Consider the following 15,015-nt stretch of genomic DNA (forward strand, 5'->3'; position numbering starts at 1 on the left):
TGATGTCTCTTGCCCTGAGGGCTTCTAGAAGTGGACGCAGAAGCCGTCTTTTAGTCAGGGTGGAGGGGGACAGATCTTGAAATATTTGAATAGGCTGATCACCGTATTTAAGATTTCTGCAGGTTCTAGTCGCTTTTAAAATGGTGGAGGAGTCCTGGTAGGACAGCAACTTGCAGATGACGTCCCTTGGTGGATCAGTGGCTGCGGGGGGGGGGGGGCAGAGTGTGGAGACCGGGAGCCGCGCTCCTTGAGGTATCTCTGCATTCCTGTTTGATTTTTGGCCGAGCGGGGAGGGCTCAGCTGTTCTCTGCTCCTCTCCTTTGTGCCTCCTCTCATATCCGTGCTGACAAGCGGTAGTTAGGGACTCCAGTGGGCACCGCGCTGACGGAGCTCCAGGCTTAGTCGGCCATCTTGGTCAGCGGTCAGGCTCCGCCCCCCAGAAGTGCATTTTTGAATGCAAGTTGCTTCCCTTTTTGGGGTATATTGTCTCCAAACTGGGTTTGGAGATGGATCCTGAAAAAGTCTCTGTAGTACTGAATTGGTCTCATCCCTCTGGCCTTCGAGCAATCCAGTGATTCCTGGTCTTTGCAAACTACTACAAACAATTTTTCCCCACTTCTCCTCCCTGACTGCTCCCATCTCTGCTCTCACACGTAAGGGAGCTGATGCCAAGCAGGTGTCCCCTGAGGCAGAATCTGCTTTTCAAGCTCTGAATTTAGCCTCCTTGTCTGTCTCTGTGCTGCACTGATCAGATGGTACAAAGCGGTTCTTTCTGGAGGTCGATGTGTCTTTCTCGGGTGCAAGGGCAGTCTTACTGCAAAAAGGGGAATCTGGCAAGAAGGCGACGTGTTTTTTTCTCAAAGTCATTTTCCACGGCAGAGCGGAATTACTCTATAGGGGACCGTGAGTTACTGGCTATCAAGATGGCTCTGGAATTTTGGTGGTATCTGCTGTAAGGAGTCTCACATCCCATCGTAATTTACATTGACTATAAAAATCTGACGTATCTTCAGACTGCACAATGGCTCAATCCCTGTCAAGCTCGGTGGGCCTTGGTTTTTGCACGGTTTGATTTTTTATTGTATTTTTGTTCTGCCGACCAAAATATTAAGGTTGATGCACTATCCAGAGTATTTGACTGTAACAACACAGAAGAGGCTCCAGAATTCATCATTGAACCTGCCAAATTGGTGACCGTTGCTCCTGTTCAGGTTAAGGAAATCCCACCAGGAAAGACATTCGTGCCTTAGGCCAAGAGGAGAGGTATCCTATTCTGGGGTCACCGTTCCAAATTAGTGGGTCATTCTGGGCAACGCAAGACTAGCAAGTTAATTTGCCGTCGGTGTTGGTGGCCGTCCATGAGGAAGGATATCTGTGATTTTGTGTCCTCCTGTACCTCCTGTGCCCAATATAAGCCACAGAAACTGAGATCCGCAGGACTCTTGTGTCCATTACCCATATCTGAGGCTCCATGGCAACATATTGCTATGGACTTTATTACAGATTTACCTCCGTCCAGTGGCTGTACTATTATATGGGTAGTAGTGGACCGAATTTCTAAAATGGCCCATTTTGTGCCACTGCCCAGTTTACTGTCCGCCAGTCAACTTGCCGAGAAATTCATTCATCACATTTTCCGCCTCTATGGCTTTTCCAAGCATATTGTGTCAGATAGAGGGGTGCAATTTACATCTAAATTTTTGAGATGTCTTTGTTAGTTGATGGGTATATCATTAGACTTCACTTCGGCTTTTCACCTACAGTCTAACAGGCAGGTGGAGCATACCAACCAGATCCTGAACGGATATTTCCGCCATTTTACCAATGCTCACCAGGATGATTGGGTCAGTCTTCTCTCCTGGGTGGAATTTTCTCATAACCAGCATGTCAATGACTCCACTTTTCCCTTTTTCATAGTATATGGGCATCAACCCAGAGTTCCCCTGCCAGTCTCCATGACTTCCAAGGTTCCAGCAGTAGCTTCTTCAGCAAAGAGTTTTGAAAAGATTTGGCAGGAGACCAAGGTTAATCTGGAGAACTCACTCACTTCTATAAAGAGGTTTGCTGATTGCAGGCATCGGTCCTCCCCACAGTTTGTCCCAGGGAATAAAGTGTGGCTTTCCTCCAAACATATAATGCTGAAAGTTCCATCTCATAAGCTCGCCCCACGATTTTTTGGGTCCTTTTGAAGTGTTGGAGAGAATTAATTCTGTTTGTTACAGGCTGTGACTTCCACCCTCCCTGTGTATCCCCAACTCCTTCCATGTCTCTCTCCTCAAACCACTTGTGCTCAATAGATTTTCCAAAAATCACAGACTAGATGTAACTCCGGTTAGTTCGGAGAACATCTTCGAGGTGAAAAATATTCTTGATGTTAAGAAGGTCAGCAACAAAACCTTTTACCTAGTGGATTGGAAGGGTTACAGACCGGAGGAGAGGTTATGGGAGCCATCGGAGAACATCAATGCTCCACATCAGAGTTAGGAACTTCTGCAGAGAACCGGCAGGAGGAAGAGGGGGCATAAGGGGGGAGGTACTGTTAGGTGCACTTTTCAGACACAATCTTCTGCCTTTGTGTCTGGCAAATATGGGTGTCGTCCCATTCTCTCTGTTCCCTGAGCCTATATTCACTCTCTTCCAGGACTTCTAGGGTTAACAGCTTCTGGTCTCCTGTTCAGCTGATGCTCCTTTTCTTATTACCACCCTACAGAGGCATAACTTGAGGCTCCTGGGCCACAATGCAAAACCTGGAACGGGGCCCCCAACTATAATGCTTTATTCATAGTACTGGGTTTCCTATATGGAGAAGAGAGGCCTTATGGGCCCCCCAAGGCTCCTGGCCTTTGGGTGCAACCGCATCCCCTGCATCCTCTATAGTTACGCCCCTGCCACCCTATATAGCTGCCCTGGGCCGTTCAGACCTTGCTGCTGTGTTGTTGAGAGTTTGTTCCCATCACATCCTGTCCAGCCGCTGCTTCAGCAGTTACCTGGCTACCTTGCTTTCTACTTGTGTACTGTGTACTTCGTTCGTGTACTCTGTGGTCTGTTGTTCCTGTTGTACGCTTCTCTGTTTATCCTTCTCCGCTTGTTCCTTCTTTATTTCTGTTCTCCCCGGTATCTTTGTCCTATAGTTGTTCTGGCCTGCCAGCGTAAGTCAGCGCATAGAGGAAGACCATGGGGTCGTCCTTATGGGGATGAGTACTCCGCTCGTAGTCAGGAGTCTTTCTCTCCTGGTTATTAGTTCAGGGCAAGATACCTTCCCTAGTTTCCATCCATATGGAACTGTTCATCTGGTATCTTACCTCCCATGCTGGGGTTGGCTGTCAGCTATGCTAGATTGGATCTTCACCTACCCGTTAGGTTGACACAGTGATTCCACATCCACAGTCCTTACACAGCCTAATCAATGGAAAAAAAAATATGAGTCTCAGAATATGACGATGGAAAGTCATTTTTGTTTAAAAAAAAATTGTACTTTTGAAAAGTTAAAAAACATTATAAAAACTATAAAAATTTGGTATCACCTTATTGGCCATTTTTACTGCACTGAGAGTGCTGTAAAAACTAAAATTAAGGGGGACATGGCTTAGGCATGGCATCTTTCTTCCTCGGCTTACCCTGCAGACACCTGCACCCAGGACCACCTGCAATACCCAGAAGATAAGAAAGAAATCTGCATGCAGGGGGGCTATCTCCGCTGGCACTCATAGAGGCATTGTGAGGTATTTGCACTCCCCCTGCTCACTTTCATCACAGGCCATGTGTAATATCGCACAGCGACCAAGACACAAGGCCCATGCTGAGGCGCGGGGAGGAAGAGATGGCACTTGTCAGGGTGGCTCTACCAAACTCCGCCCTGGAGGGACACATGTAACCCAGGCCAAGGTACTGCTAGGCCTCTTCCAGGTAACAATAGGACGGCCATTATTTGCATAAGTGTAGGGGACTTAAGAAGTTGTCACTTGTGCTGCCAACGTTCTTTGATTTAACTGTTAACAAAAAGTAACTGGTATGTTTCTGTAAAATTAAAACATGCTGATTACACTGGTAAAACTGAATAATTAGCAGCACATCTCATTTTCTAGTTATTTAACCCCTTAGTGACCAAGCATTTTTTTCATTAAAAAAAAATCCTAACTCCTTTATTTATCCATTAACGTCGCTGTATGAGGGCTTGTTTTTTGAGGGACGAGTTGTATTTTTCAGTGGCACTATTTATTGTACCATATAATGTACTGAAAAACTTTTTAAAAGTTTTAAGTGGAGTAAATTGAAAAAACCCTGAATTTCCGACATCTTTCGGTGCGTCTTGTTTCTATGGCCCCCAAACTGCAACAAAAATGACATAACTTTATTCTATGGGTCAGTACGATTACTACGATTCCAAATTTATGTAGGTTTTTTTGCTGTACTACTTTTTTTTTCAAAGACATTAAATTTTTTAAAAATAATTTTCTGCTGCCATCTTCTGCACGCAATAACTTTTTTATTTTTCTGTCCACATAGTTGTGCAAGAGCTCATTTATTGCGAGATGTCCTGTAGTTTGCATTAGTACCATCTTTGAATACATATGACTTTTTGATCACTTTTTAGTGCATTTTTCCTTGGAGACAGAGTGACCAAAAAAGCGCATTTCTGGCGTTCTTAATTTTATTTTTGATGACGTTCACTGTGCAGTGTAAATACTGCATTACTTTGATAGATCGGTCTTTCAAGGACGCAGCGATACCAAACATGTATTTTTGTTTTATGATTTTGATTCTTTTATTTAGTCTAACCAACGACCTGTAAAACGCAGTTCATTAATTACAACTTACTGTTGGATGATTCGCAGTGTTTACACCATGTGGAAACATACTCTATATGTTACATAAACCTACCCTTATAGTGTTCAGTCAGCATGCGGTGTGTAACAGTGATTATGAAATAGTTGCGCAATCACTTTTGTTATTCTTTTTATTAAGCAAGGTTAAGGGCGAGCCGACTGGATTATTGTATAGGCATATTTTCAAAAAAATACAATACAACAGCAATTGGATTACATTGTTCTCCCTAACTGGAAAACCTTACGTGGCAGAAAAAATGGATATCATATTTGAATTCAGTACACTAAAGTTACTATAAGCCGCCTATCTGCTTGTCTGTGACAAAAAGTGTGTTGCACATTGTTATGGGGCAGGTAAATAAGAGAGTCCACACACTGTTATGCTTGAATACCTCAGTCACTGGGAATGGGCAGTGACTGGAACTTTACTTCTTGTCAAACAGAAAACTTCACACGCTAGTGCAGGAATAATAGTTAGGCAAGGTCAGGACGAGAATACAGGATGTCACCGAACCTAGAGGCTAAGTTATCTGTAAGGTACCGCTCCTGGAAAGGGAACACTCCATAGGAGGATGGGGGAAAAGAACACTTCACTGACACTCACTTGTGCTCCATAGCTTGTACACTGCACGGCGGACCCCTCTCTTCCACTCACTCAAGGTAGGGGTCCTGGGATAGGGACATCAGGATACCTCTCCTCAGCTTCCATCACTTCACCACATGAGGGTTTGAAGGTACCCCCATGTGGCCGGCACTCTCCCTCCGCACTCAACTGTTGAAGAAGGTGGAACCCTGAATATGCCCTTGCACACCTCATGCAATCACATATATCTCATATCACATCACGTGACAACATGAATTCTCATATTTTCCAGACATATCCCAGCCACTTTCAGATAGTAACCTCTCAAACACTGCAGCTGTGCAACACACATAACTCAAGACAAGACTATTTGCACAGTGCATCCACATAAAAGACATGACATATATGACAATTATGGAGGGGCCAGATATATGAACTTCAGCCATTACACATGGACAGCAGTGCAAAGCCCCCGCTGCATCTCTTTGCCTGCACCTCTGATACAAGCTTGAATACCAAGTCAGTGGGCGGGCCTCTGATGTCACTGCCCACTCACCAGTGACTACCTCCTAGGGCTCCAAAGCAGGAACCGCAGATCAAAATGCAAACCACTGACACTCCCCAACCTGAGCCTGGAGTTGCATGCCCTATCCTCTAAAATGGTGCTGGAAAGCCTGCAGTTGCCCTGTGATGCCTGCCTTTCCACCTCCCCACTTTGTTTGGTGTCTTGCAGTCAGCCATTGGTAGCAGCCTGACCACCTGGGACTCCCTGGTGTGAGTATTCTCACGTTTTCTTTTTGTCTCCCCTCCCCCTTTTTTGTTCTCTTCTTTCTCTTCTTTGTCTGCTCCTGGATTAGCCAGTGTCAGGTGATAGGCCAACATTAGTGGCTTAATATCCTCTTTTCCTCTTGGGTAATGGTTTTTCTTTTTTCTCTTCTAATAGTTACTTCTACTCCTCTTTTCGGTTCTTCTAACTCTCCTCTCCCCTTGCTCTCCTGCTTTTCTTCCCTTTTCCACACACCCTTCTCCTTTTTTCTTCTTTCTTCTTCTTTTCCCCTCTTCTCTTAGGACCAGGATGTCGACATGGATGTTATTTTCTTTGTCACACTTAACATCTGGGGCCTCAACTGACCAGAGAGGATATCTTCCCTCATCCAGCAAAAGGGTTCAGATAGCCATTCTCCAGGTAACCCACTTAAAGGACAGCTCGCTCCACACCCTTTGTTCTCCCAGATACCCGATGACTACTACAGCTGTTACCATACAACAAAAGCCACAGGTGTGAGTATTCTCATATCCTCGGGGTGCCATGGGAATAAATTGATCAACAGTCAGATAGACAGGGACGTTCCTTATTTGTTAAGGGGAGAATGGCGCAGCATACCTTTACCTGTGAGAATATATATCTGCCAAACTTTAACCAGTTGGTTGTCCTAGAAGACACTGACAAAGTTAGCTGAGCTTTCGGAGAGTACCCTATTAGTAAGAGGAGATTTCAACCAAACCTAACACTAGACCTCCTTCCAGATGTTTCAAGGGGTGTAGCCCACTTAATATTCTCCTACATGTGATAGGTTAAATACTTCCTCCAGTCACACCAGTTAATGGATGTCTGGCATACGACCAACCAAGAAGGACTATACTTATGATTCTTCAGTTCATAATGTCTACTATAGGATTGATTAATTTTTTATTAGACATGCTGATCTCCCTCAAATCCATTCCTTTACTATTGATCCCATCACTTATGCAGACCACCCAATGCTGCATGCCTAGCTGGCATCCCCTGCGACTATACCCAGACCTTTGCATTTGAATGAGTCTCTATTGGATGACATAGCTATCAGTGAGGCCGTTTGAGCTGACCCAATTCACTACTTTGTGAAAAACTCATTGGGAGACACTTCTTCCCTTATGGTGTGGGCAGCGCATAAATGTGTTGTTCGGGGCTCATGGGACTCGGCATACAATAGAAAGATCATAGGAAATTATAGTTGACATCAAGGCTCTAGAAAAGGCACATGACATAAACATTCCCATGAGTCTTCCTTTCACTCAACAGTCACTTCCAAACTAAATTCCTTCTAGCCAGGGAACTTTCTCACTTTTTTGAATTCGGAAAAAAAAATTGTAGCAGGACCTTGGCGAGATCTTTGAGAGAATAGAGAGCCCATAACTTTGTGCCAGTAATTTCATCCGTAACGGTACTCTCACTATTGAGCCTAAAAAAATTGCATCAGAGTTTGCACAATTCTTTAGGGAATTGTACAATTTGACACCCCCTCAGAGACAGGAGTTGATTTCCTCTTGGGATCCCAAATGCAGCAGTATTTGGAGAGATCTTGCCTATTGTCAATGGAGTCGGCGAGTGCCCTGGACAGACCTATTTGAGAGGAAAAGATTTCCCAAGCTGTAAAGTCAATGACCTGCAGTAAGGCAGCTGGTCCAGATAGTCTCCCATCTTTGTACTATAAGAAATACCAAGATCTGCTCACCAGCCAACTGACTTCAGCACTAAACTCCATGACGGGTGAATGCCCGCTCCCTCCAGAGATGACTAGCACCCAGATTACTGTTATGCATAAGCAAGGCAGAGACCCCGCTCTTTGTTCAAGTTATCATCCAATCTCCCTAATTAATTTAGACCTTAAACTATTAACAAAGGTGTTAGTAATGCCCTGGATGGCGAGAGAAACAAACAGAAAAGTCCTGAATCATATAAGACCCAATATATCACTGGAGGGCCAGATGATCAGACTGACGTATTTTGATCATGTAATGGGAGCAGAGTCGTTAGAAAAATCTACAATGCTTAGACAGATCAGTGGCTAAAGAGGACCTGGCCACCAAAGGACACGATGGCTGATACTTGCATGGATATCACACAACTGAAAGAAGCAGTGCAAAACTGAAAACCATGCAGGGAGCTCACCTTTAAAGTCTCTGAGGGTCGTGAATGACTAAATAGCTAACAACAACACCAAAAGGCATTGAGCCTCTCCCCACTGCTACCAGAGCTGGTATTCTCAGATGAGGTTGGGTTTGTCCCCTCTAGAGAGGCCTGTGACAACACCACGAAAGTCCTGAATGCAACTATGCTTTAATTATCCTTCTCTGCCCACTATCCATCGATGTTTAAGTAGCCCCACGATGCCATAAAATATTTAGGGTTCTGGATCCCTAGGGACTTATAGGAGCCCCCCCTTCTTGGCAAAAAACCCAAAAAACAGTGAGCCAATTAGCTCCTGGGGAGGAAAAAAAATCCTTCCTGACTCCATAATGGCAGCCAGATTAATCTCTGGAACAACGTTTGAGATCAACAACCCCGCTGGTCTCCTAATATCTATATCCTGTCTAGTCCTGTCTAGTCTCCTCTTAAACTCCTCTATGGATTTTGCCATCACTGCATCCTCAGGTAGAGAGTTTCACAGTCCAACTGCTCTTACAGTCAAGAACCCCCTTTTGTATTGGTGATGAAACCTGCTTTCTGTTACCCACACAGTCCTAGGTATAAGGAGATCATGGAAGAGATCTTTGATTGTTCCCTAATGTATTTATACATAGTTTTTTGATCGACCCTTGGCCATCTTTTTTCCATGATGAATAATCCCAATTTTGTTAGCCTCTCTGGGTATTCCAGTCCTCTCATTCCATTTATTAATTTAGTCGCCCTACATTGAACCTCCTCACTGTAACATCTTTCCTGAGCACCGGTGTCCAGAACTCTATGCAGTATTCCATGTGGGGCCTGACAAGTGCCTTATATAGTGGGAGGATAATGTTCTCATCCTTCGCCCCTATACCTCTTTTAATGCACCCCAAGACTTTATTTGCTTTTGGAGCAGCTGACTGGGATTGATTGCTACAGTTAAATCTACAATCCACTAGCAGTACCCCATTTAGTGTATATTGGTGACATCTGTTTCTCCTGCCCAAATGCATAACCTTACATTTATCAATATTGAACTTCATTTGCCATTTTTCTACCCAAGCCTCTGGTTTATCTAGGTCCGTTTGTAGCCGAACATTATCCTCTGTTGTATTAATTATCTTGTATATCTTTGTATCATCTGCAAATATTGATATTTTACTGTGTAGTCCTATCAGGTCATTGATAAATATATTGAACAGAATGGGGCCCAATACTGTTCCAAATGGCCCACACTAGCAACGGTGGTCCAATCAGAGTATGAACCATTTATTACCACCCTCTGCTTTCTATCTCTGAGCCAGTTCTTTACCCAGATACACACGTTTTCACTCAGACCGAGCTGTCTCATTTTATATATGAACCGATTATGCGGCACAGTGTGAAATGCTTTAGAGAAATCCAGATTTACTGCATCAATAGACTCTACCTGCTCCAGCCTAGAGCTTATTTCATCGTAGAAGCTGACCAAGTTGGTCTGAAATGATTGCCCCCTCATGAACCCATGCTGAGGAGTTATGCCATTGTTTTCCTTGAGGTATTCTAGGATGACGTCTCTCAGAAACCCCTCGAATATTTTTCCAGTTATTGAAGTGAGTCTTACTGGTCTGTAGTTACCAGGCTCTCTTTTAGACCCCTTTTTGTATATTGGAACCACATTAGCAATATGCCAATCCAGTGGTACAACCCCGGTCTCAATAGTGTCCATAAACATAAGGAATAGCAGTCTAGCTATCACGTCACTTAGTTCCCTTAGAACCCATGGGTGTATTTTATTCTGCAATTTTTTGATTTCGATCCTCTTTAACCGGCTCTGTACTTCCTCCTGTCTTAGGCATGCTATATTTAGCAGGAGGCTCATTTTATTCCCCTGCATCTCATTAATAGATTTGCCTCCACCCCCCCCCCCCCATCGTCTTTTATGGTTTCTACTGCATTATTTGTTAAAGGGCCAGTACTTGCAGTACAAATCCTTTTACTGTTTATATAATTAAAGAATAGTTTAGGGTTATTTTTGCTCTCTTTGGCCATCAGTCTTTCTGCCTCCTTCTTAGCAATTTTGAACTTTTCTTTACATGATTTGTTTTTTCCCTGCATTACTTTAGCGCTTCTTTGCTGTCTTTTTGTTTTAGTAGTTTAAATGCTTTCTTTTTTTCATTTATTGCCCCCCTTACAGTCTTGTCGAGCCACATTGATTTCCTTCTACTTGTAAGTCTTTTATTTTTAAATATTATGAACCGCTCACATGAGGTAATTATGATGTTTTTAAACCTCTTCCATTTGTTGTCTGCACAGCTATTTTTGAGGACATTATCCTAATTAATGTTACCAATAGTAGTTCTGAGCTGATCAAATTTTGCTTTATTAAAGTTTAGTTTTTTTGTTGCTCCCTGATCTCTTGTTGAATGACAGCTGGAAATTGATTATATTGTGGTCCCTATTTCCAAGGGTGTCTCTCAACCAGCACCACTGTGATTCTGTCTAGTTTGATAGTTAATACTAAGTCCAGAGTGGTCCTCCCTCTAGTTGGCTTCTGTACAAGTTGGGTAAGGTTTAATTGTTCTCAAGAACTTATCACCCTTGTGAGATTTGCAGGTATTATCTTCCCATATTATATCCAGATAATTAATGTCCCCCATAATAATTACTTTGTTGCGGTTTGACGCCTCTTCTATTTGCCTTAATTAAAAGATTTCAGTTTCTTCTGTTGCTTTTGGTGGTCTATAGAAAAGGCCTATCAGTATTTTGTTATTTTTTTCTCCATGTATTTCTATCCAGAGTTTCTACGCATTCATCTCCTGCACCTATATCTTCCCGTAGCCTCGACATTAAGTAGGATTTTACTTACAGATGTACCCCTCCCGCTTTGTGGTTTCCACGGTCTCTTCTGAAGAGATTATAGCCCCGTAAATTCACCACCCAATCGCACTTATCATCAAGCCAAGTTTCCGTTATCCCTAGCATATTGTAATTTTCATCAGTCATTCTCGCTTCAAGCTTACCCAGTTTACCAATCAGACTTCTTGCATTCATTGCCATACAATTTGTTCTTTATATTCATTGTTCTTCAAATGGTACTACTGGCTGTTCTGTCAGTTCTAACTAACCCCACCCCCTGCTCGACCCCCGTTTCCATTACTTGGTCCCAGGGCGCTATCTACACTGTCTACCACCCTGTTTCTCTTTTTTCCTTTCCCCCAGTCCCTAGTTTAAACACTCCTCCACCCTTCTAGCTATCTTCTCACTAGCACAGCTGCACCCTCCCCATTAAGATGCAACCTGTCCCTACTGTAGAGCCTGGAGCCGACAGCTAAGTCAGCCCAGTTCTCCAGGAACCCAAACCCCTCCTGCTTACACCAACTCCGGAGCCACTTGTTTACCTCCCTAAGATCCCTCAGCCTTTCTAGTGTGGCTTGTGGTGCAGGTAGTATTTCCGAGAAAACTACCTTAGAGGTCCCTGCCCTAGGCTTTGATCCTAGGTCCCTGAAATCCTTTTTGAGGGTCCTCTATTGACCTTTAATTTGTTCATTGGTGCCAATATGCACCATCATCACTGGATCCTCACCAGCCCCTCCCAGTAATCTGTCAATCCGATCCATGAAGTTTTGAACTCGAGCGCCAAGAGGACAACACACCGTTCGATGATCCCGGTCTTTGTGGCAGATTGCCCTATCTTTCCTCCTTATAACTGAGTCCCCCACCACTAGTACCTGTCTAACCTGTCCTGCACTCCCTGTCCCCATTCTCACAGGAGCAGTCATTTTCCTGGTGTTCAGATGGCATGTCGTGCTGCAGCGGTGCTGGCTCTGCAATGGCATTCCCCTCATCTGCCAACTTTGCAAACTTGTTGGGGTGTGCCAATTCATGACTAGCCTCCCTGGTTCTCTTCCCTTTACCCTTTCTAACTGTCACCCAGCTAGATTCCTGCTCCCCCTGCTCTTCCGTACTACCATTTGCCCATGCCTCTACCCCAGCAAGCGTCTGCTCAGTGAGCAGCAAACTCCTTTCCATGTTGTCAATGGATCTCAGTGTTGCCAGTTACTCATTTAGATCCAGGATTAGGGCCTCCAAATGTGAGATGAGCACGCATCTTGCACAACAGTCTGCACCCCCGATTGGCTGATCAAGGACCGCATACATTGCACAAGTAGCACATTGGATGGCATTGGCAGGATTGGAGCTCATCCTAATGGGGATCTACAATTTATTTATGGAAGTAGTGAAGATTGACTAAATTACAACGCGAACATGCTCACGCGCCTCCGCCCATTTGCAAATGCTCACTTTTTGTTTTAACGCTCACATGCATACTGCTCTCTCTCACTCAGTCACACAATTCTACTTCACTTGCACCTCACTCACAGACACAGGCACTTACGCACAGACTATTACACGCAGGCACTTGCGGGCACTTACACGCAAGCACTTACCCACAGACACTTACACGCAGGCACTTACATGCAGGCACTTACCCACAGACACTTACAGAAAATCACACACACAGAATATACAGCCCTGGTCAGCAGTCTCCTCTCCAACAGCCAATGATGTATGCAGCTTAGCTTTTGGACCTCTCTCTCAGCGATCTCACCCTCTGACCTCTTGCCACTCCAGGACCTGCTCCTCTTCTTCACCCCACTGGACAGATCCTCCAGCGGTTCCCTCGTGGTCTCCTTGCGGCAGCGGCTCTGGTGCCGATCACGATGTCCCCCTCTGCCCTGTTCCCGTCTGTTGTCACTTCCGGTCACTTCCGGAATACATCCAGCTAGCTTGCGTACAGTTTATTCTCTCCTTATCTCACAGCCATAAGGCTTTAAACACCCTCACTTGACCAAATAGGAACACAAGCTTAATTTAGTATTCTCACCAAACTAGGTGGATAGGATCTTCACGTTCACACATAGGTCCGCAATCGCCAGCAGATATCAGGAGGCGGACTTCAAGCTTGTTTCATAGTGGTACATGGTACCCTATAAATTGCACAAAATTTACCCTTCCTCATGTTACCATACAGCGCGGCACGGGATCCCGCAGTCGGCGCGCGTCGCTCCGGCGTCGGCTCCAGCAGCCTGGAGCCCTGTGTCGAGGTTATCCCAGCAGCTTGGGACGGCCGGTGGGCGGCGGCATGGGCGTGTCCACCCGTAGGGTGCCGCCCGCACTCCTCCGTTCGTCTTATACAGCAGTGGGTGGAGTTGCCTCCTCCCACTCTCCGCCCGGGGGCGGAACCTTGTGGTTAAGAGACTGGCAGTGATGTGAGCTCACTGCCAGTTATTGGTTCTGCTTTCAGCTAGTCAGTCTGTCTGCAGTTTTCCTCAGCCAGTCACTAGTTGTCTGTCAGCCCTGCTATCCTTCTCAGCCTGTTTCTGTGGGTCCTGTTAGCCCCTAGTCTGGTCTGTCCCAGTCAGCACTAGTTGCTATTCGGGTCCTGTCTATCTGCCTGTGAGCTCCATCTCCAGCCCTGCGTGTACTTGTAAGTTTTGTTGGTTTGTTACACCTGCCTCTTCTGTCGGCACTCTGTCCCCTGTTAGTAGTTCCAGCTAGGCAGTCGCCAGGTCCCTAGCCAGTGCAGGGACTGCCGCCCAGTTGTCCGCCTGGGGTTAGCCAGGGCCGAGGCAAGTAGGCAGGGACAGTGGGGTGCAGGAGATCAGGGCACCCCAACTGGCGCTCGGGGGGCAGAGTGCCGTAACATAATAACTGGCCCTTAAAATACCTTTTTTTTCATGGCGGCGATCAGCGCCCTTGCAAACCAGCTGCAAGACCTGGTGCCGGTGATCCGGGATTTGTCAGCTCGCATGGTGGCCCAGGAGCAGTGGGCGTTGTCGCAGGGGCAGAACGCCTTTACCAGTCCCGAACCCAAGTGCCCTCTCCCCGAGGTGTTCTCTGGGGAGAGGAACAAGTTTTTCGTTTTTCAACAGGCGTGTCGCCTGTTTTTTCGGATGCGTCCCCGTTCTTCGGGCTCAGAGGCCCAGAGGGTCGGGCTTATAATGTCCCTGCTGCGGGGCTCTGCCCAGACTTGGGCCTTTTCTATTCCCGAGGGTTCCCCCTCCCTGCAGTCGGTGGACTCCTTTTTTCAGGAACTCGGGGGCATCTTCGATGAGCCGGACCGAGTGGGGTTGGCGGTTTCACGGTTGCTGGCGCTGCATCAGGGGTCGCTTTGTGTGGAGGATTATTGCTCCAGTTTCAGACGCTATGCGGGCGACACTGCATGGAACGAGAGTGCCCTGAAGGACGTTTTTCTGCAGGGTCTCTCGGACGCGGTCAAAGAGCTGTTGATCTCCCATCCCATTCCCGGGTCCTTAAAGGAGGCCATGGAGCTAGCGGTGAAGGCAGATAGGAGGCTCAGGGCTGGGAAGCAGGACAGGCAGACCAGTAGAGTCAGGGAGGTCGTTTGTCCGGTTCCTTCCTCTTCCGTACCAGTCTCTGTTCCCGAACCTATGGAACTGGACCCGCTGGACCCCAAGGAGCGACGCCGAGTTCGGTTATTGCATCATCTCTGCCTCTACTGCGGGAAAGCTGGACATCGGGTGATAACCTGCCCCCTGAGGCCTCAGCGCCCACAGTCCGAATCGGCAGAAAGACTCCCAGTCCTAGGCGATTGCAGGGAGGGTCGCCTAGGACCACAGGTACGTCCTAGACTTCTAATACCCTGCCAGGTTAGATTCCGGAACTTCTCCCGC

At 46.0% G+C, this 15,015-nt stretch overlaps 2 protein-coding genes across 2 annotated transcripts in view; one reads left to right on the forward strand and one right to left on the reverse strand.

The window, feature by feature from the left end:
- The window catches only part of LOC136629148 (oocyte zinc finger protein XlCOF6-like), a 331,535-nt gene that overhangs the window by 204,193 nt on the left and 112,327 nt on the right, over positions 1–15,015 (forward strand). The window lies entirely within an intron of this gene.
- LOC136629109 (zinc finger protein 585A-like) overlaps positions 1–15,015 on the reverse strand; it is a 188,943-nt gene that overhangs the window by 89,528 nt on the left and 84,400 nt on the right. The window lies entirely within an intron of this gene.

This window comes from Eleutherodactylus coqui, chromosome 5 (genome assembly GCF_035609145.1).
Source record: "Eleutherodactylus coqui strain aEleCoq1 chromosome 5, aEleCoq1.hap1, whole genome shotgun sequence".
Taxonomy (NCBI): Eukaryota; Metazoa; Chordata; class Amphibia; order Anura; family Eleutherodactylidae; genus Eleutherodactylus; species Eleutherodactylus coqui.